The 25058-nt window shown below is 31.1% G+C and overlaps 1 protein-coding gene across 13 annotated transcripts in view; it reads right to left on the bottom strand.

Annotated features, from left to right (window-relative positions):
- LOC132717166 (uncharacterized) overlaps positions 1-25058 on the bottom strand; it is a 76644-nt gene that overhangs the window by 10194 nt on the left and 41392 nt on the right. Inside the window, exon 1 of one of the 13 annotated variants that reach the window (XM_060700587.1) lies at positions 22118-22142. The exons of 5 other annotated variants lie outside the window; for them this stretch is intronic. The gene's annotated coding sequence lies outside the window, so the exon portion shown is untranslated. Of the gene's footprint in view, positions 1-312; positions 904-1258; positions 1544-11263; positions 11410-15159; positions 15297-15365; positions 15622-20236; positions 20391-22117; positions 22143-25058 lie in introns of those variants that run through there. 7 more of the 13 variants (XM_060700582.1, XM_060700578.1, XM_060700585.1 and 4 more) reach the window with 7 other exon arrangements.

The raw sequence follows: 25058 nt of genomic DNA, 5'->3' as shown, positions 1-25058 counted from the left end.
AATGAAGAAGCAGTCACGAGAACAATATGTCAATTGCTGTTATTTTGTTTGCATTTTCAAACCGATTTCATATACATGTATAAGAATTAAAGAATATTTCATAAACTGCTTATTCATTATTTAAAAAAAAATAAAAAAAAGATAAAAATCTGAAAATTACAAGGCACACAACTATTTCACAATATTTTAATTTTTCATTTCACAATATTTCAATTTTTCATTTAATTCCAATCTTACATAATATTCTTCCACCATTCAAAAGAACAACAAAAAGCCAGAAAAAGAGAACAATTCTGTTTCTAAAAACCTTACCATTCTTTAAAATTTAATCATCCATTTATTTAATATTCAGCTGTAAATTAACTAATTATAAAATTTCCAATATCTCCAATTATTCAATTCAATTGTCATATCATCACATCAATTTGTAAATAATCAAAGTTCAATTAAAACTTTTTTTCAATTAATCATCATCATAATTGCTGAATCAAATTCACTTTATTTTTTTTTTAATTCATAATCTGTGTACAAATTTTATTCCCCAAAAGTATTCCGTCATAAACAATAAACAAACTCAATAAAAGTGATGTTAAAAGTTCTAGAAGTTAAACCAGCCTTTTTCAGCAGACGATTTATTCAAGCTGTTTTCAAGTAGCCAATCAGGTTTAAGGTTTGTGCCACAGAGGCCCTTTTCTAAGTTTGTCAGACGAATCACGTTAATTGATTTCACCTGTTGTCACATCCCATACCTAGGTAACGTAAGCTTTCTGTCAAACGTAAAAAACAGGAGTGTTTATATGTTTTTTATCTTTCTTAGTCACATAGCCGGCAATCACTGCCTGTCATAAATCAACGTCTCTACAAAATTGGTTCTTAATTTTCGTATATGTAAGATCGGTGGACCATAAAAGAATCCTGTGTGCGTATAACAATTTTTGTCAACATTAATTATTCATGCAAAACAGTATGCCAGTATCACAGTAATCTAAAAGGATATCCCTACATGCCCATGCCTAAATTTAGGAATTAATGACATTTTCGTAGAAAGTAATTATTTCAGTTTAAATTTTCCATATGGAGATGACATCTGTAAAAAGAAATGCTCCATTAATTAAAATCATACAAGTGGATAATCCCCAACCAATAAAATCCGAGCCTGATAATGAACAGCCAAAAAAAAAGAGTATAAATCAACAGCAAGCATCTTTTAAGGAAATTGAAAATCGCATAAAAAGTTTAATAAACTTTCAAAACCAACCTTGACACAGCATGAAAGCTGTAAGCTGGAGAGAATCATCTCCTAGCAACTAATCAACTATGTAAGGAATTATCTGATTAAATCTGCACAAAAATCAACAGATTATTTTCCGTGTGACTGTTAAAAACACACCTGAGCTAGACAACAAGAAATCCCATCCTATTTCTCTCACGCCCTATTCCTTCACACTAACAACTGTCACAAAATCTGTCTGTTACTTTCCTAGAGAGTCTATTTGGCAAGAAGAATGTCCCCTGAAGCTATTAGGTACTCTGTTAAAGTCACAATATTTCTTTTATTCGATAGGCAAGTCATGCTTTGTGTACCATGAAATACAATCTTTCAAGCCATATATCTGACACGGCTTTAGAAACCGTGGGATGTTATTCCAAAAGTAAAGATGATAATGTATACAATACATACACAAAAAGAGACAGCCACGATATAGAAATTACTTTTACGCTTATGCTTTTCAGGAAGAATAATTTAACAGATCGTTTGAAAAAAACACATATGCCAATGCCTTTTAAAATTGAAATTGTATTTTTTTTGCAGTATAAGGAAGGAAAATCAGACTTTTAACTAAAGTATTAAGTTTTGATATATCAGGACATCTCCGTCTTTAAAATTCTATGTGAAATGAAAGGAAGCACAAACAACTTAATCCTGTCATCTGTTACAAATGATGCTATTATGTAAAAAGAAACTATATACTGTAAGATGATAAACGATTTTTTTTTTTTACAAAAACATAACTACATTGCTAAAGAAGAAAACATTAAAAATCAAAAGATTGAAGTTTCCTACTCGGTAAGTTATTTTACATTCCTAAGATCAAACCGCGGTAATTGGCGACTGAAAGTCACCTATATTGTAGAATCATAACCATCAATTTAAGAACATTAAGTTGCTATTAGATGAAGGCAACGATTGTAAAACATGACTCGCCTAAGGCCATATCCGTGTTCAGGAATCAGTAAATACACTGCCAAATTGTTCGTTTTATCAACGTCTTGTGAACTCAGGCATGGAAATAACATCAGAATATAAAATATACCTGATCGAGAGGTGACTGTCACAACTTTCCCAAATATGGAAATTTGATACACTCGAGTTTACATAATGTGAAAAAAAAACAATGTTTCATTAAAATATATAAAAAACTCAGTAAAAGTAGAATTATAACGAGACTTCAACTGATTAAAAAAAAAATTCCTTATAAAATATTTTACAATATCATTTACTAAAATAAGCGAACAGGAATTTAAAATCTTTTAACTTTTTAAAAATTCTTTATTACAATGCGGCAGTTGGAGTGGTAGTTTGATACCTGCGTAATAATATATTCTTAATGCCACAGCTTTTATCTGCAGATCAATTCCTTCGCCTTTAAAACTGTTGAGATTTTCTTCTTATCAACACTGCCAAGAGACATTTTCCCACTGATGACTTGTGATTCATTTTGTACTTAAGACAGTATAGCAGGAAGGAAACCCTTTCAGCCCATAAATTCCAATAATGCTTGAGTACCCAGGTAATTCTAAACAAACAAAATAATCTGTGAACAGTTCTTCAACCGCGATATGGCTACATCGCTGTAGAACCAGTCAACCCTTTTGTGTGCAACAAATGAAATATAATCAGGGAACCATTCCAAATTGGGAAATCTTGCTCCTAGTCACGAGAAGCTTTTCATTTTTTTAATAAATACCTCTACTGTGTACCAGTCTGAATTTTGGCACTTTAATCTGTGTCACTAAGCGTCCCCCAGCTATTCATCTCCGAATTAAGTCCTCGCCCTATTGTAAGCATGAATTATTCCACTCGAATTCCGACCGGGCAGAAATACAATACATCTTTTGAAAAATGGAGACCATTTATGTTTGCACTGGTTAGGTTTTCGAGTTTAACATTTCAAGCCTCAAAGACCACAGAGGTATCAAATCTTAAATGTGGAATTTATGATCGGAATTGAAATGAAATATAATGTACAGTCATGAAAGCACGAATTTAATTTCAGCAAAAAAAAAAAATCAGGTAACTGCACCTACTTGTAAAGCTAAATATGGAAAGTGATCTCTTATAAAAACTGGGTACTTCTTAAAATACAGTATTAAATCAAAACAACTTAGGATATAGAAAAGATTAGAACCCTCTGTAATAGAGAACTCCTTAAGCATGCTGATTTTAAATTAGAGGAAGATTTTTAAGACCACCAGATAAACTATCTACTATAATGCAATGACCCTTAATTACCGACATATTTCAATCTGTCAGTCTTTTAAACATCAGGGAAAAAAAACATCAGAGAAAATCTTAAATAAAGAAATAACCACAAAAGGACAGGAGACTATTTTAAGTACAAAGGTCATCCTTGGCGCACCAACATAAAAATGTTATAACAATGAAGAACTAGCATCGCCCTACGGCAAATTTACAATTTTTGCTCCGTCACTTCTTTGAATAACTGAGCACTCGACTTCCAAAAATTCTTAATTACTATGCCTGGTCGCCAAAAAAAGAAGAACTCTTCAAAAATGCTTCATTGTCACTGAAAAATACCTGGTTGCCATGTTTAAAGTGTGACTAGAAGTCATGCAAATTCACTGCGTTCTACAATAGTTATCTGTCACTGTAAATCTAAACGCCCTGACTGAGATTCCATTATACTGTCAAAAGGTGACAACAATAAATAGTACAACGCAGTATCACTGCCAAATACGGAGAGGCCCCGCCATTTGACATCCCAACAAATAATGCTTCCCATTTATGTTGTAAAAGATGTAAAAATAATTTATTTTAATTATAATACAAAATGCGAGCGGAAGTGTAATAACTGAAGTCTCAATATAAGCAAGACATAATTATATATATTTGACATATTAGTTCATTCTCAGACACCATAAAAATAGTTTTTAAATCTTTTTTTTTTTTGCAATTTCTTAGAAATTGGTACAAATAGGTTCAACAAAATCTACATGAATTATGCGGCAGATTTCCTACCATAAAAAAAGTAATTATATTTTACATTAATTAGAACTCAGTGCAGAAAAGTTAACTGTACACCTTATTAGACAAGCATGTGCAATAGAAAAAAAAAATATTGATTTCTAAAGTCAATATATTTAAATCACATACATACATGTTTACAATTAGCTAAAACATGCTTTTTACCCAACTGACAGACATGTATAAATTTAATTCTGCCTTGAATTATTTAACTATTTAACAGACATAAAAAAACCCTCATAATTATATTCACACCAGAGTGACATTTTTTACTTTTATCATTATTCATTATAATTTCGATCATTCCACAATTAACTGACTACAGACGAGACATCATCATAGACCCCCCTTCCAGAACCTAAGACCACAGATGAGAGAACCCAGGACCACAGACAAGACCATCATATTACCCCCCTTCCAGAACCTCAAACTCTTATGTTGATTACTAAGGTGACATGAAGATCTAAAGAGCTTGTACAATGGCCCCCAGGTAGTATCATGTCTCGGACTTTATGGGAAAGGTAAACTTTTGGTAGTACGACTGACAGCGGAAAGATCTAAAAGTATAATAACCTGCAAGAATAATTGGTCATGTCTAACAACAAGTGCCTGCGGGGCATTTAATATGGAGAAATCAACAAGACAACAGTCAGGCACATCTTCATGACAGAAATACACACCTGGGTTTCTTCATAAAATATTCTTAATGACAGTAATTAACATATTCCCAGAAACAATATACTTATAAATTGTAATAGTCTAAATGAGATATTATTCTATATAATAAAGAGAGGAAAATTATGAAGAGAGAAAAAAAAAACAACCAATGAAGAATCTGTCCATCTGTTGCTATGCCGGTGTAACAGATAATCATACTGTCTATTAGAAATTCATTGCAAATTTTCTACAAGTTAAAGATTTTTCAGTTTTTTGCTTATTATTGTAGGCAATTAGAATTCACCTTGATCAGCAAACAGCTGACAGGTTCTATATTAGCATATTTTATACAGTTTTATACAATATTCCTACAATAAAATATGATCTTATATGATCAATAGGTTTCATTATAATGTTGCTATCATAATTTATAAGCTTTTCCTAGAGAATGATAATAACTAATTTATCATCAGAATTTCAAAACTTGGGTTATTTTTGTTGTTGTTTCCATGAACCTGTAGAAGAGTTTACAATAAAAACAATATGTAATCCCTTTTGAGTAAATGCTACTTACGCTTTTTGGTAATTAATGATTTTGTTTGATTTTTTTTTTACCTGATAATTGCAAATATTGAAGAAGTGTTCTTATTTTCCTAACCCTAAACCGACTGGAACCAAAAGTGTTAAGCCTTTGCCGTGCAGTCTGAACATGCTCTACACTGTTGGCAGCGCAATTTTTAAAAAAAAAATTTTTTGATATTGAAATCCCTTGAACTTTGAATGGACTGTTCCAAATTAAAAGCTGGACAGATCCATGATAGAAATATAGCAGGTTAAGTGTTAAAAGAGAGGCAGAGTGATTAAATATTCTTTCTCAGCTAACACAATGCTATGAGATGACAGTCATGTCTTCTCCATCGAAAAAAAAAAAATAGAGACAAAAAAACAAAAGCGACATGAATGTTGGGAAACGTTCCAATACTGTCTATATATAGCCTGGTAGAAAAATGTGGCCATAGACATGCCTTATTTGCCATATCAGGTAAACTGTTTGATACACCTGTAATTAACTTTGCCGTGACAGGCACAGCTATCGCGATGATCAATCAAAAACCTCTATTCCATTCCACATCGCCTATGTCACTGGCTAAGATCTTGCCGTATAAAGTTGCCTGGAGGGAAATTCTATTAATCTTTCGAACATTAAAGTGGCATGACAACTCTTTACCTGTAGAGTTCAGTACTACATTACTCAGGTAAAGGTCACTGTCATTTGACTGGTTTTGGACATTTTTATATTCCCCCACCAACCACATGAACCAGACTGGTCTTTTGATTTTTAGATCTTTTGATTTTTTTTCTCCCCTCAGTTATAAGCAGGGGAAAGAAGAAATCTAGAAATGTTCAGTATGGTATGGAAAAAGTACTATAACTGTTATGCATAACATTTTGACACATTTCACAAGATAAAAATCTTGAAATAGCTACAGGCTATTAGATGTTCCATCTAAATGGGTTTGGGAATGATCTGTCAATATAAAATCAGATGTCATCTGGTAATGGACAAAAACTTCCTATTCAGTTATTATTCATACCAAAAAAAAAAAATGTTCTACCTGTTTCGGCAAAGAAATGTACCTGTCTTGAAATATTAAAGGGCAATACTAGTGTCTATGTTAAAATATCTTCTCCTATTTCTTTTTTACCATGAGTCAGAAAAGTAAAACATATCTGAAGGGCACCAAAATTTTATTTTGTTTGCAAGTTAAATGTTTCATTAGTTAAATATGTAATAACTAGCACTTCAAAAAATGAAAATTATTAATACAATGAAAAAAACCCTCAGCTTTTCAAGATGTGTTAAATAACTCAGACTGTATCACAAATTTCCTTATAACAATAATGGCATAAAAATAAAAATGTCTAGAACCAACCAACCTGTTGAAAAGGCATCCTGTATTTGAATATATGCAAATTACATGGAATTATAAATCTATCCTTCCAAATTTGTGCGTCTGCTCCCATACAAAGCAACACTAATGCATTCAAATGAAGACACTAGAAGAATTAGGCACTCACAAAATATGTGACTTGAATAAATTATTCCTTCATTTAAATAATATTCCACAGTTCCAATGTTTTGAGCAGGAGATTAAAGTGCTACATCTACCTGTCTCAACTTGGTTATGTGACAAACAGGTAGATTTTTGGAGATTTTATACTCTTAAGAAAATAATTACAGGAAATGAAGTGTCTTGAGGAAATGTCAGGCAGTAATTATGAAAACAATTATATCAATATATGAAAATCAGATAATCAAGGTGGTCAATTAAAGTCTTAATTAAGAGAAGTTTGAAATTATCTTATCACCAGGCACCAATCATCAGACCACTGTAGGGGTTTTATGGGAAACAATAAAAAGTTTATCTTGATTTAAAGATTTTATGATGATTCTCTTTTCTTTTATTTATCAGAATCATTATAAATCAGGGGAAATGAGTAATTTATCTAATTTTATCAAAACTATATTTTGAAAGTTTTAATACACTGACTGTAAAATTTCATTAGCCTTAAAATACACCAAAAAGACAACATTTGGTTTTTTTTATATTTGTGATGATAAAAAAGGTACATTGCAAAATTTCATTCATTATTTTGTAAACATTTACTTAAACAAACAAAAAATAAACAATACAGTTTTTTTGTTTATTTTCATTTTGTCATTATTATACTTTAAAGTGATGTTGATAATGACTTATTTATTTCCTCATTATGTTGGAAAATGGAGGGGGAACTAAATGACAGCCTGGTGGGTTTTTTTTAATAATATTTACAACATTTAGTAGTTAGCATTTTTCTTTTCAAAATGATTTATTAGAATCTCATAATTTTGAAATGAAGATTTATATGAATTAATGTAAAACTCCATTAATTTATGATTATAATATAGTAAGAGTAAGTCAGGGTAGAAATATAGTGGTAAAATTATAAACTTATCTATATTCAGCATGAATTATGCTTAGTACGGAAACGTATAGCGACCACCCCTATATGTTAGTTAAAACAGAATTTTTGACAATTTATTTAATACATACTATATACCTAACCAATTTTTATAAACTTACTTGATCTGAAATATTTATCTAGTAATATCTAAGCCCGTGCATGTTGGTAAAAACAGAATTTAAAACAATTTATTTAACACACGATATATACATTGTATTTGACCAATATTTACATTGTTATTTGATCTTGAATATATATCATTTAGTACTCAATCTGCTGTTAATATTGCTGGATTCAAATTTATGTGACATTTTTCTGTTCATTTATATGTATTAGTTATATATATTGAGGTTTTTAATTGGCATACCTCATTATAAAATATAATATAACATATTTTACAATTTATATTTGATAATGAGGACCGAAAAATCTCGCACAATAGAAAGCTTTTTTAAAGATTATATATGAAACATTTGATTGAGGCTTTTTGTATTCCAAAGATTAAGGAATGTTTAAATAATTGTGCTTCAGATAGTGTTACAAGATAAAGATTATATAAAAAGACAAACTCCGTTAGTTGTTAATAAGCATAAAATAAGCTAGTGAAGTAGTACTTGATGTAAATTAGTTATCATAGAAACCATTATATTTTTGTAGGATATATAATACATAGAGCTTAAAACGATAACTTCCGACAAATTTACCATTTCAAATGTATGTACAGAGGATGTTACATAATAAATATTATATAAAAAGGCATATTCGACCAGTTGATGTTATTATAGGAACATAGATCCAAAAGCTTTAGCGATATTTCATCTTATATGATGTGTGACACGAGAAAAAGTCAAGACATTTGTATTTGATAAAGGAAACAATTTAATCAAGTTATATTGTAAATCATATATAATACGTATTGTTTTGTAATCTATCGTACGTTACTTAAGAAATAATATATCTCAAACAGTGATTTTATCGCTCAATAACATCACTGTTTGGAGTTCGGATGCGAGGAATTATATCACGAGGGCGTAGCCCGAGTGATATAATGATGCGCATCCGAACGACAAACAGTGATGTTATCAAGCGATAAAATCACTGATTTGGATATATTATTTCGATTCTAACACGACATCAACAAATAAATGTTTCCGTACTTGATAGTTAAGCAAAATTGCGCCTGATTTGTTTCAGTACTTATTTTCAGCGCGTCGGATTTTTAATGGTTACGTCACGTGTATAATGATTCTGTCACATGTCTAAATATAGAACGTCAAACTGTGCATCTGTTGTATAATAACACACACTTTCTGTTCTTCTATGTTCAATAGGGAAAAATGCGGGTCGTGTTAGAATATCTTATAATGCAAGATAAACTACTTTTAACCTTTTGATAAAACACTTACATCTTTTTAAATATGTAATTCTTTCCTCAAATCATATTTGCATATAACAAACATACTATAAAACTGGAAAAAAAGTCATTTTATATGTATCATTTAGGGATGGTCGCTATACGTTTCCGTAGCTTAGAGTGTCACAATTGGATTGTCAGTACATGTATCTATGCATTTTCTTTATCTTTTAAGTAATTTTTCATCAGTTGGGTTAATATTTAACTTAAAAAAAAAGAAAAGAAGACCTGTTGACTGGTCCACAGTTATGCAGCTTTAAGTGATAAATTATGCCATTGTTATAATTCACACTTATATATGATTTATGATAACTACTGAAAGTGTAAATTCAATTTGGCAATATCTTATATTGCAGAAAGGTATGTGCACACTTGGATATATATCTGACACTTAAGTCACAGTAAATCTAGGCCAAAAAGACTTTTCTTATAATAAAACTGAATCAAACAATTGATAACATTTAATTAAAGGTATTTCCGAAATAAGACATGTGAAAGGAAGTACAACATTGTGACGGTATTTTATGATTCCAGACCACATAAGGAAATAAAGTGATGCTAATATTCATTGATGCCCTGGAGAAGATACTCCCTGACTTTATTACAGTTTAAGTATTCCTCTACAGCCGTTATAAAGCAGATGACATATTGGCGACAATGTTATGGCCGGAGATTTTTATGGCCCTGACACTGAGAGTTTTAGTACTGGACGACTAATGGCATTTTTTGACATGTGCAATGAATAAAAAGCTCTGCAAAAATACTATTTATGACAAATAGTTTCATAATTGCCTATGCAAATGTTGTTATTTTTTTGTAAGCTATATCGAAACAATCTAAAATGGATAAATTTACACTCTTTTTTTTTTGCAATATCCTTTAAATTTGCGAGATCAAAAAGATTTTTTTCCTTCAAATTCATAGTCAACATATTTATTTAAGTGGTAGGAAAAAAGTATATGTACAGAATTTCTACTTGATATAAGCATTTTTCACTACCAAAACTTAGACTTTAAATCAGTAAAATTATTGGAGAAAATTTTTTTTTGTCAGATTAAGTTATACAATGTACTGGCACTGTAAAATGTCATATAGCGACTGGTGGAGAAAAATCTCAGGTAACACTTCCTGTATTATTTCAGGCAGGAGAGAACCCAGAGTAGAACCGCTGACCTTCAGTAAGCTGGGTCAACAGCTTCCTCCAAAGTCCCTGGCTGGATTCCAAGGCGGGATTCCAACCCACAGCAATGACAGGCAAGTAATTTGAAGAGTCAGTGACCATATAAACCTTCAGTCAGAGAGGCATATACAACTATTAAAACCTAATCTAAGTGTACTCTACTCATCAACATAACATATATGAAAATTACAACACAAGCCATTTTAAAATATATACAGTGCAGTGCTATTAATCTGATATCATGAAAATGTCATGAAAATATTGATTATAAATTTCTAAAATTACACAAAATGCATGAATTTACCAATCTGTATACATTGTATATCTAGTTTAGACAAATCATTAACTGGAACATATAAACTTACTGAAGTTTATCCAAAAATGGAAAGAATAAATGCAAAAATGGAAGACAGAGTGAACAAATGCATGAATTTATCAATCTGTATATTTATATTTAAGACAAATAATTAACTGGAACATATAAACTTATTTAAAATAATAAGTTTTCAAAAAATGAAAAGAATGAATGCAACAAAAGACAAGTGTGAACAGAGGAAACTACCCCACCTCCCCCTCCCCCAATAAACAATAAGCAAGAAAAGAAAATATAAAAAAATGATTTAGCACACATCAAAAATCCCTATAAAAACACTATCCAATCAACAATATAATTTTCATTACCTCAAATACAAAAAATAACAACAAAAAAAACATAAAAACCATAATTAAAATCTATTACCTTAATAAATGCCATGATGATCAGATTAAACTTGGGGAGAGAAAATACAAATTGCCTTCAACTATGCAAAGTCTCCTATAATCAGTGATGCATCCTCATTCCTCAAGTGTACAAAAATCTAAAAATTTCATCTATCAACGCAAGTCAATAAATATACCTGTACACGAAATTGTCAAAACTGCTAAAGAAAATTGCCACAAGCAAAATCATCAAAGTACATACCTTCACACAAAAATCTCTAGCTATTCAATGTCAACAGGTAATTTTCTGCAATTCCACAAGCTTTTGCCCATATATTGGCAGTGTTTTCTATAGATCTACCTGTCTGATTATCCCCTCCATTTAACCAATGCAAAAACGTTTTATCTTATGTTAAATCCAAAATCTCACAATACCCTGATTTACCTATTTAGTACACTTTACCTGCAAACCTGAAGTGTCTACAACTTATTTACACAGGTAGAACAAATTTTTGGAACAGCTTAAAGCCTGTAATTGGCATTCTTAGACATGATTACCTAAAAGCTTTATATGGGGTACAATAAATTTGGAACAAGTCTGACAATAAACCTGCAAGTACCCCTACAGTGGTATAGACTGGTTTCTTATAGTGTCATTCATTCCATTGTAAACACCTAAACAAATATGCCAGAGATAAGGTTTTATGAGAAAGTTTGGATTATTTTGGATGACAATTTTTATTGTAGTGAGACGAGAATTTTTGGCATTATAATTTTACCAGGGAAGACTTTCATGTGCAATTTTCCTTATTATCTCCCAAAGTATAGCATTTATTGAAATCTTTAAATTGGTGGTGGACTGAAATATGGTTATATAAATCTCTGCTTAAATAATAATTCTGAACGAAGAAAGGTTATGCTTAACTCGGCCCATTTTCATAATGATCTTTTCTTTTTATATCTCATGATTTTCTTTAAATATCTAGCTTTTTGCTAGAGTCCTCATTTCTGTTACTCATGCACAAAAAGAAACCATGCAAGAAAAACCCATTGGCATGTCTGTTAGAAGCTTGTGAATATCTATTTAAACAAAATCAACATAACTATGTATGCATGAAAAAAAACCCCCAAAAAAACAAGCAGTCAAAAGAAATGAGAGGAGCTGTGTGGCCTATAGTGGTTAAGGTGTCTGCCTTTCAACCAAGGGATTGTGGGTACGAGACCTACTCTGGCAACGACCGTGTTTCTACCCAACTGACACCAGTAATGATTAGTGTGAAAGACATTCATATAAGCTTGAAGCTTTTTAATCACAAATGGGCTAAAATAAATATGTTAAAACTGAATGTAAACCTATGAAATAAAAAAAAATGAACAAAAAAAGCAATTAAATCTCTGACATAATTCAGACATAACCAATAATTATTGAAAAACAACAAGACAAATAAACAATTGCTAGCACTGCCTGATCAAAGAGTTGATAAAGAAATAAGTATTTGATAAAAGAAGAAAATGTCTATAGTTTTTGCCTGAAGCATTTATCATAAGAGATAAATTAATTTCATATTGCCAATTTCAATTTAATATTGCCAATGTTAAATGTTATACATCAAGAGTCCTGCAAATTTTATATGAATTAAAATAAATAAAATAATTTATGTTCCTGATATAGAAATTATGACATATTCGTGACTTCTTGGTTCATATGAATAAAGATACAAAACATCTATTGCCGAAACCACACCCAAGAACGTTTAAACAACCACAAGTTTTAGAGCAATATTTCTGAATAAGGATGTGTAGCATATAATCACTGAAAGTTCTGTTTTTGTTGAAAACAGATACGATAAAAAGAAACAAATTGTTCCAAAAATTGCTGTCATGAACAATGAAGTGGCGTTAATCTTTATTCAAAAAGAAACTTTTATTACACTTTCAGGACAGATCCTGAATGTTCACAAATTTTTCTGTAAAAACAAAACGAAAGAAGGATTTTCCTTTTTACGACACTGAACAAAAACAGAATTGTCATTTCGAAATTCCTGTAAACATGACAAAGTACAGGACAGAGACACTTGAAAGAAGAAATTTCATGGCACTGTAAAGAATAAAAAGGCGAAACCACAAAATGATGTTCAGAACGTTCATAAATGAGTTTCAGGAAGTGCAGATCTTGTATTATGTTACGCATCAGTTTATTACTTATAAAATGCTTAAGCTTATGGTATTTCCTATCTGTATAACACATAACACATATCATAATACTTGGAATTTTGTTCTTTATAATCCAGTTTTATGCCTTTAAGTATTTTTTTTTCCCCTTTCTTTTCTTTAGAAGAAGTGTCAGTAATAATTGACTAAGTGGTCATCCTTTAAATGGAAATATTTTCTGTTACTTATTAAAGGATCAGAGAATATTAATTTACATAACTTCTAAACATAGTAACTCGATATCATTACATTTTGCAAAAGGTCTTGAAGAGTAACAAAACTGTGATGATTTGGATAATTTAAGAAATGTAAGGACATAAACTGTTGTTGACAAAGGGCCGTAACTCTAAAAATTTTTATAATCAAAAAAGCAATCAATGTAATGCATGGTCAAATGTGTAAGTATGAGACCTATAACATGATTTACAAAGATTTCCTACACGATAACAGCATGACCAACCTTTCCAAAGCATACCAGTTAATGGCAGCATTACCGAATGATTAAGGTGTCAAACTAGTATTTTAAGGATTGCAGGCTGTGTAGGTTCAAATCCCATCAGAGGCAAGCCGTTGTTTTGATGAGCAAAGAACTTTACACTTAATGCTTACTACAATTTTGAAACAAGTCTGTTAATAATTTCGGATATTTCAAGATCATATACTGTAACACCGAGAAGTACAAGAGATTACAGGTCTTTAATTCTGTCACATTCCGTCCAGTGCCGGACAACTTAGGAGCCTAACAATTCCAGTGACCCTCACATTTGCAGTTTATAAAGTTAAACTGAACACCAGCAAACTATTGCCAACAGCAGTGTTGGCCTTAATGTGTTGATCTTGGTCTGCACTGGTCAGATGGGTAAAAATCTGTTGCTGCTTGAGCAGTTCTTTAACAGCCGCAGTTGTTGAGGTTCATGTTGTGAATCATGATTTTGGGTATTTTGCTTTTTGGCACAGATTTTATAAGTAATTTCAATGATATGCCAGGATACAGATTATCTTACAGAGTGTAACAGGATTTTATTATCATTACTAACATACATTTCTCCTCATGTACCAGTGATGGAGGGTGGTCAAGGGAATAGAATGTATCAAGACCCAATAAACAAGCCATTCTTAGCACAATTTGTGACCACTCGTTTTACCTATACCACTAGGCACCAGTACCCTGCAGGTATGTCCATGCCATTTGATCATGGTCTGCACTGTTCAGTCAGAACTTTGTACTGAAAATTTCCCTAAATATGATGAATGGTTTCGTCCAGAATGAAAAATGGTCAAGTCCATTTAGGGAAAAGTTTAAAAAAACTTTCAACCTCTTCAAATCTAAAGCTTGCTTTTAACCTGTTTCTGCCATAATAAAATTATGAAACAATGGCCGCATATTTTTTTTATTGTAAATGAACAATTGACATTGTAATATTTATATTTTATCTTTACACTTTCTGTATACATGCTGAAAAAAATTATCAATTAAACTACACACATTATATAACTGTAAAGAGACATCCACTTATCAAAGTACACGCAAGTCAATTTAAACTTCTGTAGGACTAACTATATAATTCAATCAAATGTACACATTGTCAAATATGATGTACTTTCTGCAAACCGCACACACCTATACACCCCCACTTTATTTTATTTAACCAAATTAAATACACCCCTGCCATTACAATGTGTATCAAATAACAATTTCAGTAAACATAGTAAAGTAGAAAATACCTGCACCATAATTCTTCTTTTTTGCCCAAATCCTCTCATCAAAATAAGACATAAACCTATTGAAAAGCTCCAAATAAAGTGAGAACTATAAGGCAGCAGTACATCTATAAATAACTCAAAATCAATCATCCATGAATCATTCAATAGCCATAAAAAAAGTTCTCAAAACTTCTATTAAATCGAATTTTATCAGAAAATCTCCTTACCTGTAATTTTCAGGTTTATATAAACCTCTGTCACATCTCTTCACAGTCTTTGATTTTATGAGAATTACAACAAAACTGTATACCCCACTCAACCCTCTTTATCATAGAGCTGTCCTTCCAAAATCTCTACACACAATTATCTGGAGATTTAATTCTACCCTAAAGAAATTTTTCCGACTAACTCTCCTCGTGAAGTTCCCCATTCAAGTGTTGTCAATTGAAAACCACCTGATAATGCCTGGGGTTCCTTTACACAGGTAACTATCCAAAGACAGATCTATTTATAGAAACCTTAAACCAATTTACCTGTTGAATTCCATCTTTACTATCTACGCCTCAAAGCACACAAACTTGAAAAAAAAAAGTTCCGTGTGACAGGTAAAGAAAATGTAGGCATTCCTTTTTAAACTTGCAAATTCCACTTAAATTAAAGAAAAGAGATGTCTTTAATATATCTTGATAATCAATCTTGTAAAAGTAATAAATTAATTCATCGTGAAGTTCTAGCACACAAAAATATGCATATAGACTTGTCTGCCATTTTAGAAGTTTGTTAATTTGCATATTTTACTGTAAAGGAAGTTAATTCATTTTCTTTCACAGTTTTACATCAATTTCAACTCCAGCGAAAAAAACATAAAAAGAAGAAGAAAAAAACAATATAAAAACTAAAACGAAACCCTTTTATTAATGAATAATTATTGAAGATTCATCAATGTAAAGATGACTTAATAAGTAAACTAAGCAAAGATAGAGTAAAAACAAATTTGTAGAATATATACATCTCATATATTGAAATTAAACTAGGTTACAGCCAAATGCTACATTAACATCTCCCACCCAATATGCTTGATAGATGCTGACTTAAATAGGTGGAAAAGGGGAATAACTTTTGTAGCAAAAAAAAAATGTATTAAGAGAAAATGTCTGTGTCTGAGAAATTGTAAGACCGAAAACTGTGCAATCAATAGAATCAACAGATTTTAAATCAGGTTGCAATAAACTTTTGATTGTCCCAATTACATGGTGTAAACTAAGAAAGGGGCACAACTATCTTAAAATGCAATAAAGAGTTACAAAACTTGTATTGGTCTACTGAACTTGCTTGAAACCCTTCATGTAAAATACGCCATTTCAAGAGAATATCTGTTCTAGTTTCAGAGATGTCAAAGAAAAAGTAAATTTCAGGATATTTTCCTATTTAAAAAGGGACACAACTCTATCAAAAACCAATAAAGATTCATGATTAGCTTGCTAGTAACCCTGTTAGTGAATATCTGATCTGATTTCAGAGACATTCAAGTTATAATTAAAATATCTTGTGTGTTACCTTCATGTATACCTACAGTTTAAAACAAATATTTTAAAATTCAAGATCATTTTCTACCCAAAAATGGGGCATAACTCTGTTTAAATACAAGGAGGAATTGTAGAACTTGGCCTGATGAGCTTGCTTTTCACCTTTCATAAATATATTCTGAAGTTTCAATTCCAGATTCAGAGATAAATGTTAATTTACAGATTTCTTTCAGTACTAAAGGGTCATAACTTTGTTGAAATGCAATAAATATCTATAAAACTATATGTAAACTATGTTTCAAGAGAACGTCTGACATGGTAACTGAAATATTTATGTCAAGACAACTTTCAGGACATTTTCTAAGGAAAAAGGGGCCTAACCTTGCCAAAATGCAATGAAGAGTTTTGAAATTGGCATGACAAATATTATGATAACCCTCTATATATGTTTCAAAACCTAAATTATTTGTTTCAGATATATCAAAATAAGTATAAGTTTGAAAACAGGGGCTTTAACTTTGGCAAAATCCAAAGAAGAGTTATGGCACTTGGCTCATTTCTCTTATGACCCTAAATACCTGAACTGGTTCAAAAGATTTACAATCAGGATGGAACCGAACAAACTGATTCCAGTAATGTAACCCCCCTCGCCCCATGCCCGGCAACAATGTGTGATGGAATCGACAGCCAGGCTGAATTCAGCAATATTTAGACCCTGTTACATTTAAATTTACCTTCTCTATGTCAATATCAAAATTAACCAAAACAACTTGCATGAGTATTAAAGCAAATATTTATGGAATATATAGGGAATAAAACATTAAATCTATTGGTCACAAATTTATAGCAGCCCAGCAGTGATACAGGTGGATTCAGTCTTTTAATCCTTTTTTTGTAGTTTCATACATTAAGTATAAGCATCACCTTTATTGGCAAGTTTCCAAATTTGGAACTAATTACATTTCAGCTGGCAGCTCCATTTACAATGCCGTTCTTATAAAGGTGACCTAGAGGTAAATGTCCCCCATTACCTGCCGAAAATTATTGACAAAACTCCGGTACTCTAGAGGTCGAGAAATTCCTCAAGTGTAAATTTTATGATCCAGCACACCTTATACTGCGGTACCAGCAGTGATTTATCAGAAACTCTCCGTCCTATATAAAATTACCTGAGGGCCTAAGTACATGTTCTACCTGAACGAGTCGTATCAAATTTCGGTCTGACACTAGCAGTATCAGGGAATATCTTAACACATTAAATAATCACGGGAATTCATGCATGATGTACCTATATTTGGAGAAGATGAATTAAATCCGGGAAAAATTCATAGACATGCAGACGAAAGTTGTAAATTGAATTGGTAAGGTCTGAAGCTACAAAATATGCATGGAGATAATTTCCCATACCTTCTTTTCAAATAGATGAAATGTACAAGTCTGTAAAAAAAATTCTAATTTTCTATACTGGTACACACTTGTTGAATATGATGTACTTTAATAACATTTTAATTTTTGCCTTATTCACCTTTGCATAGTAAAATCCGCCCTAATTAAGCTTCAACCGTGATGGAATGCTATACCAGAATGCTAATATTAGACACCCAGTAAATTAATTTTCAGGACAGACTGCCTATATTATTTTGGTTGCAGGCTTGCCTCTATATTATATTGGCGGCATAGGCTATTCATCCTTAAAGCTGCATGCCGTCAGATGAGCCAAAATATTTGAAGAAAATCAACCTTTAGAAAAATGACCTAAGATTTTAAGAAAAGTAAAAATATTCACAATTCTAGAAAAAATTTACAAGTTACATACAATAAATGACTGATTTTGAAGTATTTATCACAATATTAATTTTCTACTGTGTGACTATCTCTGCAATTTGCACTGTGTAAATTACTGTCTTTGTTCACTTGACAATATTTGACTTTTGAATACTTAATCTGAATCTGGAGACATGCTTCTTTAAAGCTATCATTCACACAGATAAAAGCATGCAATATCTAAAAACAGATAAAATTTAAATATTTCACAAGACTTAAGTCCATACCCAATAGGATTGCATCATTCTTTTAAATCATTTTATCATACTCTTTCAAAAAACCCAAAGTACATCTCTGCATTTTGTTTTCATCATCCACTGAAAACCCCTTATAAATTTTTATGAGTATAAGTTTATCATTTAGATAATTTTAACCAAAAAGTGAACAAACAATTCCCCAAGTTCATCAGTAATAATTTTAGGAATCAAGATATTGTTTATTTGTATTGACATTAAAAAAATCTTTTTTTTTTTTACATCTGCACATTGCATACTTCTATTAATGTACATACAAGATAACACTATCAACTGTGCTCCAATTACTTTTGTGGAAAAATTATTTCATTTACTTCTTTAATATTTTGATATCATTATATTGATATACTTGGGAACAGGATATATATCTAAAAATAGTTTCACTAAGTCAGACTTTAATTAAAAACAATCAACTTTGTGTTCAAACTCGTACATTACACAACATTATTAAAATAAATAAAAAAAACAACAACACTGCAACAAACTATCTTTAACTAGAGAAACATTATTCAGTACAATTTACCCTGAGGTTAAGTTCAATATTTTTCAGTGATTTATTATTATACTATAGGTGATTCTATGCTAATTCACCATCAAAGTTTAACAAGTTTAAATTAAACAACTGACTTGTCAACTGCTACAGGGGACAGTTCTGTGTTAGCTGAGAGAAAATCTTAAATTTCTGTTTCCTTAAAGTGACATCATATCATAATCTTTAAGGCTTATATAATTTTGACACATTTCTTTCATCACAAATTTAAATTATTGTTTTTTAACCACCCTCATACCATGGTAGATATTTTGAATGGACTTAATTGTCCATCTTTAATTTGGACGAATTGTTTTGAGGGAAAATTAAAAAAAAATAAATCACACTGACTGAATGGCAAAACAGTGCAGACCATGATCAGACTGCACAGAATGTGCCAGTTGATCTTGGTCTGCACTGGTCACATAATATTATGTAGATTCAGTCCCCCCCCCCCGAACAATTAAAAAAATATATATATATTATATATATAGCCATTTAACATAGTAATTCATTCACAAACCACCTAATTAATTTCTTTTGACAAAATACCTACTTATATTTTAAACCCTTTACCTGTTTCAGCCTTCAACTCAGCCAGGTCAGCTTGCACATCCATGCAGTCTGACCAGGCTCTATATACTGTAAGCACTTTGATACTGAAAATCTCTTAAACTTGTAATGGATTGAGTAAGTGTTTCAAATTTAAAGGAGGACAAATCAATTACAAAAATCCAGCATGTCAATGGTTCACACATTTCTCGCCTCTCTGTTTTTTATCTGTCAATTATTCAATGTACTTGCAATGTTCTTACCACTAAAAAGAAAAACAACTTATTATTAAAATGTAATTTATCATATGAAAACGCTAACCAAATAAAACCTAATACACTACAATTAATACATACAAGCAAATTCAAATTAATAAAAAAATAAAAATAAAATACATATTGTTGAAGTCATACCATTCTAGTTCTTCAAAATGCCAGTTAAAAATTGCTGGTCAGCTGTTCAACACACTGATAGAAAAAAAAACACACACACACTCTTTACAACTGTTTAAAAACACTCCAAAAGAAGAGGAAACAAATAATGAAACTTTCTCACAAAAATTCTGAAAACAATTGCCCCCTAAATGTCACTGAAGAACATTGAATGAAGCTAAGCAGTAGATTCCCAAAGAGTTAAATGACAAAGACTAAATTGGGCATTTCCTGTCACTGATGGCCAGGAATAGGACATCCTTCATGCACTTGAAAACATCTAAATCCTTGTAAATACCATATATGGTCAATCCCAATTTTTATGCGATGATTTTTATTTCGTTTTGTTAGGGACAATCTGACATCCTACTAAAGCAGCTGGGATAAATTATGTAGCGTGCACCACACAAAAAAGACTCTTCTGATATTTGATTTTCTCTGATTCCATTATTTCAGTACGGCAGGAAGCTTTCACCGGAAATGCCAAAGTTAAAGAGGAAGTCAATGCTACTTCTGTTGTATAAAGAATTAACTCTCAGAAAATAATAGCCATATCATTTCATCTGCCTAAATCATACTTTTTGGTATGTCTATATAATTCTGCTGGCAAAAATTTCATCTGCCTAAATTAAAATTTTTGTATGTCTATATAATTATGCTGGCCAAAGGGAAGAATTTACTTTTGGATAGTTATAAAATTAAATTTATTGCTCTTATTTTAAGACAAAAGTTGAAAATAATTCCTCTTTTTTGTATATGATAATATATGAAAGATAAAAACATGGGAAGGACACAGCTTGAAAAACATTTTTTTTTTTTCAGCATACAAATAATACGCCATTGTATGTCAGTTAAAATATTAATTATCAAGGAAATGATTACAGTTTCACAATTCAAATCCATTGCCCAGAATGTATCTGCGTTTATTTAAAACCCTTAAAGTGCTGGAACCAAAAGTGTTAAGCCTTTGCCACCAGTATAGAGCTAGGCCAGCCTGCACATCCGTGCAGTCTGACCAGGCTCTATACTGTTGGCTGACCAACTTTAAATATTCAAATTGATATCGCTAAAATTGATAATGGACAGTCCCAAAATGGAACTGGGACAAGTCCATTTAAAATATTCAGCATGTTCAGGGTTAATATTTCTTCTCATGTGAAGAAGTTGTCCTCCTCCTCCAATAATAATATCATTTACTCTGCATTACTCCAATTACCATTTTAAATACATAAATTTATCAGATACAAATCTGTACAACACAATACACTTTCAAAAGGGAAAAATGTAGAAGGCAGGTCGCTTTCGCCACTTAACTGTCGACTTCATTTGAACTCTGATGCTTCAACTTCAACATAATCTTATATATATATATTGACTTATATGATACAAAATCACTGCTAAGTTTGAATGAAGTTTTTATAACAGTTAAGTAGAGGAAAGAGGGGGTAGAGGCAAGTTCCACAAGGATGGGGGATTATAGTGATTATAGGAAGGTTGAGCATGATATCGACTTTGATTCCATCTACATGTTTAAGTTACAGATTGTAATAGAGTAACAACTGTATCTTTACAAAGTTCAAAATCTTTAGTCAACATTTTTTTTTTAAAAGTATTGTAGTGTTGTAAATCAGAACAAAACCTCAAAGATATCAGATAGTTGAATAACAGAAATTGATTTCAGTAATAAGAATCAATTCTTTGAAGCACTGTTATATAATTAAAACTGTTAAAAAACTTCAGTGAGTTAATGACAGTAGAATTATTTAAACCTTATCATAAAATAATTTCAAACATTCAATCTGTACTGACATTTAATTTTCTCTTAAGAAATTATGCAATGTAATATAATATCAGCTTAGATACCTGCTTATAATCCAAAATCACAAAATGATTCCAGCCAAACAAGGCACATTTATAACTTCCCAGTCATATTTTTCCTTATATCACTCTCGCTCTCTTCCACAAGCTGGTATGTCTTGAAGGCTCTCTACATAAAGCTTCTCCTTGATTCAATTATAGACTGTTATAACAAGACAACTTTGGAATAGGATAATTGTTGGAATTATGTTCCTTGATAACACAGTTATGTTATTAAGTGTCTATTGTTAACAGAGGTCTTGTAAATTTCTGTAACAAAGTGTCATATGTCTGTTAAGAGGTCTATGAGTATTTAAATACAGGAAATTTAGGATTATCTTTAAACAGAAAGCCTGCAGAGCTTGGGGAAAAAAATCCCCTAAGAGTTAGTAATTGTTGAATAACAATGTCTCTTTAGGCAGAATTGTTTGTTTCTTTTTCAAAGTGCAAGAGGTATTTCCTGGCCTTAAGTTGCTAACCTCTTTTAAGTTCCTTTGGAAGCAAATAAAGATTATAAAGATAAAGAAAAGTGGAAAAATCAGAGAAGAAGGAAAGAAAAACACTATCTTTAACAATCATGTCTCTATAAGGAATACCACTGAAGGATTTTTTTTTACATAGCTTGACAGTTGACAATTAAAGATTTTAGATTTTTGTAACAATTTTAGCATTGGACTGGATCACTGTAATTTCAGATAATTTACAAATTATTTTCAAATTAACCCAACAATTGCTAAGAATTTTAACACATTTAACTCAAATCTGGCAAAAAATTAATTTTCAATTTAATTCTCAGCATACTTCTTTCCTTTTTTTTGTATTTTTTTTGGTTTCAGTGTAAGGATTTCACATATTTTATGATTAAGGGGTTTTTGGGGCCTCAATTGCGCTCCTTTAATGCCAAATATTTAAACAACAACAACAACAGCTTTCCTCTTTTAAGTATATAGTTAAGTTGTTTATTAAAGGTTAATATAAAAAACTCTATATAGTGTAAAAGTAAGGCTAAATGTTTTCAAATGCGTCAAGTTACCATGAGTGTAGGCGAGCTAAAAGTTAAAATTTACTTGAAACTTATTTAATAACTGTCTTCAAAGTCACTCTCGATAAACAATGTATACATACAAGACATGAAAGTTTTAAAACAAACAAGACGACTTTTAAAGACATATTTACACAATGGCACCGTACTATAAAAGGATTACAGCCTGTAAGATGATGGATTCCGCAAACTCAAGTGGCGTGTACTTTGATCCAGTCGTGACTCAATTGTGCCATTGTCGATGACAATTGAGAGACAGGATGTACTTAGGAAATAACTGACACTGTGGAAGCCAACAGATAACAAATCAGTTTCATCAAGCTTACGTAGGTACTTAAGGCATTACAGTACCAGTAAAGAGCTCCTTATTATGAACTCTTTATAGTAAAAATCTGTAGCGAAATTGTTCATAAGTGATGATAAATTGTTTTTGACGGAACTGCGACAAAGAGACACTTTAAGAGACAATGTTTTCACGCTTGTTTACAGCAAAAACTCTGTGCACGCTAGTTTGATATTTATGCACTGTGTGACTTTCCATTCTTGACCAAGATCTGTTTTCGCCTATACTAAGGTGCCCCCATTTAAATGTAGTAAACACTTTTCGTCTGTCGGTGCCCCCATTTAAATGAAGTAAACAATAATAGAGTTAATTGCAAAAAGGCTTTATTCGAGCAGTAAAAATATCTTAAAATATTTGAAGAACATTTATAATCTTGCTGCTTTAATAATTAAACTTTAGCTTAATGAAGCAAGGCCTTGGTTTAATATACTGAGAGAAAATCTCTGTTAACAAAGCTATCTATTTTGCAATGACTTTGGCACTCTGTTTAATATATTTCTGCATATTAATACAAAATTGTACATATTAACTTAAAAATTCCTTAAAGCTGCATGCCTCCAGATGAGCCAAAATATTTCAAGAAACTCAGACTTGGGGAAAAATATACTCAGATTGTAAGAAAAGTAAAAATATCCAAGATTTAATAAAAAATTTATATCAGTTCTTATGTGCGATAAATGACTGATTTTGCAGTATTTATTACCATATTTCTACTGCGTTACTAACGCAGTAAAGGCTATTTTTGTATATTTTGACCTTTTTTTTTTTTTTTATAATTTACGTAGATCGTAAGTGCAGTTTGCAATGTGTAAATTACTTTCATTGTTCACTTCACAATATTTTATTTTTAAATACATTTTCAAAACTTTCATGAAAAATTAGCATGAATCTGGAGGTGTTCTGCTTTAAGGCTAAGCCCTTCATCATACCTGAATACAATGTTAGAGTGAAAATCAACTAGCTCAACAGCCAAGAAACTTCTCTCAAATCTTTGCAAGACATTACAAAGTGTCTTTAAACACATCTAATCAAAACCCATTGTAAATGAATTGATACATTTGTCTGTAACAGTGCTATCAAATTGTCTATAATTGGTCCTGAATTAGGAAATGCTACACTTTAATGATTGCAGGGCATTTTACCATTGATTACTTATCTATGTATATTTGCCAATTTACTTATCTTATAATAGGCACTTCAAAAGAATTTTCCTACAGTGCAGCTTCAGGACAAATAATTGCTTAGGGTTTGAAGTTGTATCTGTAATTGAACAATTAGTGGTGTAAAGGGACAGAGGGCCCTTTGTTCTACTTAATCACTTAATCCCTATTATCCATCAGATAACCAAACTTCCTCAAATTTGGAAATGACTCCTTCGAATAATTTATCCTATGAAAATATAGCATATTTCATATTGTTATAGACTTAATTTCCTTTCCCCTTTCTCAAAACATTTCATAATTAAACGTAAGTGCTGCTGGACAAATTATTGAACCATGTAATTTTCATGATCAAATTATATATTATAGACATTAGACATAATTATTTATGTCTGATTACAA

Source organism: Ruditapes philippinarum, unplaced genomic scaffold (genome assembly GCF_026571515.1).
Source record: "Ruditapes philippinarum isolate M1 unplaced genomic scaffold, ASM2657151v2 ctg683_1_1_1_1, whole genome shotgun sequence".
In the NCBI taxonomy this organism is placed as follows: domain Eukaryota; kingdom Metazoa; phylum Mollusca; class Bivalvia; order Venerida; family Veneridae; genus Ruditapes; species Ruditapes philippinarum.
This window is presented reverse-complemented; position numbering and strand designations above follow the sequence as displayed.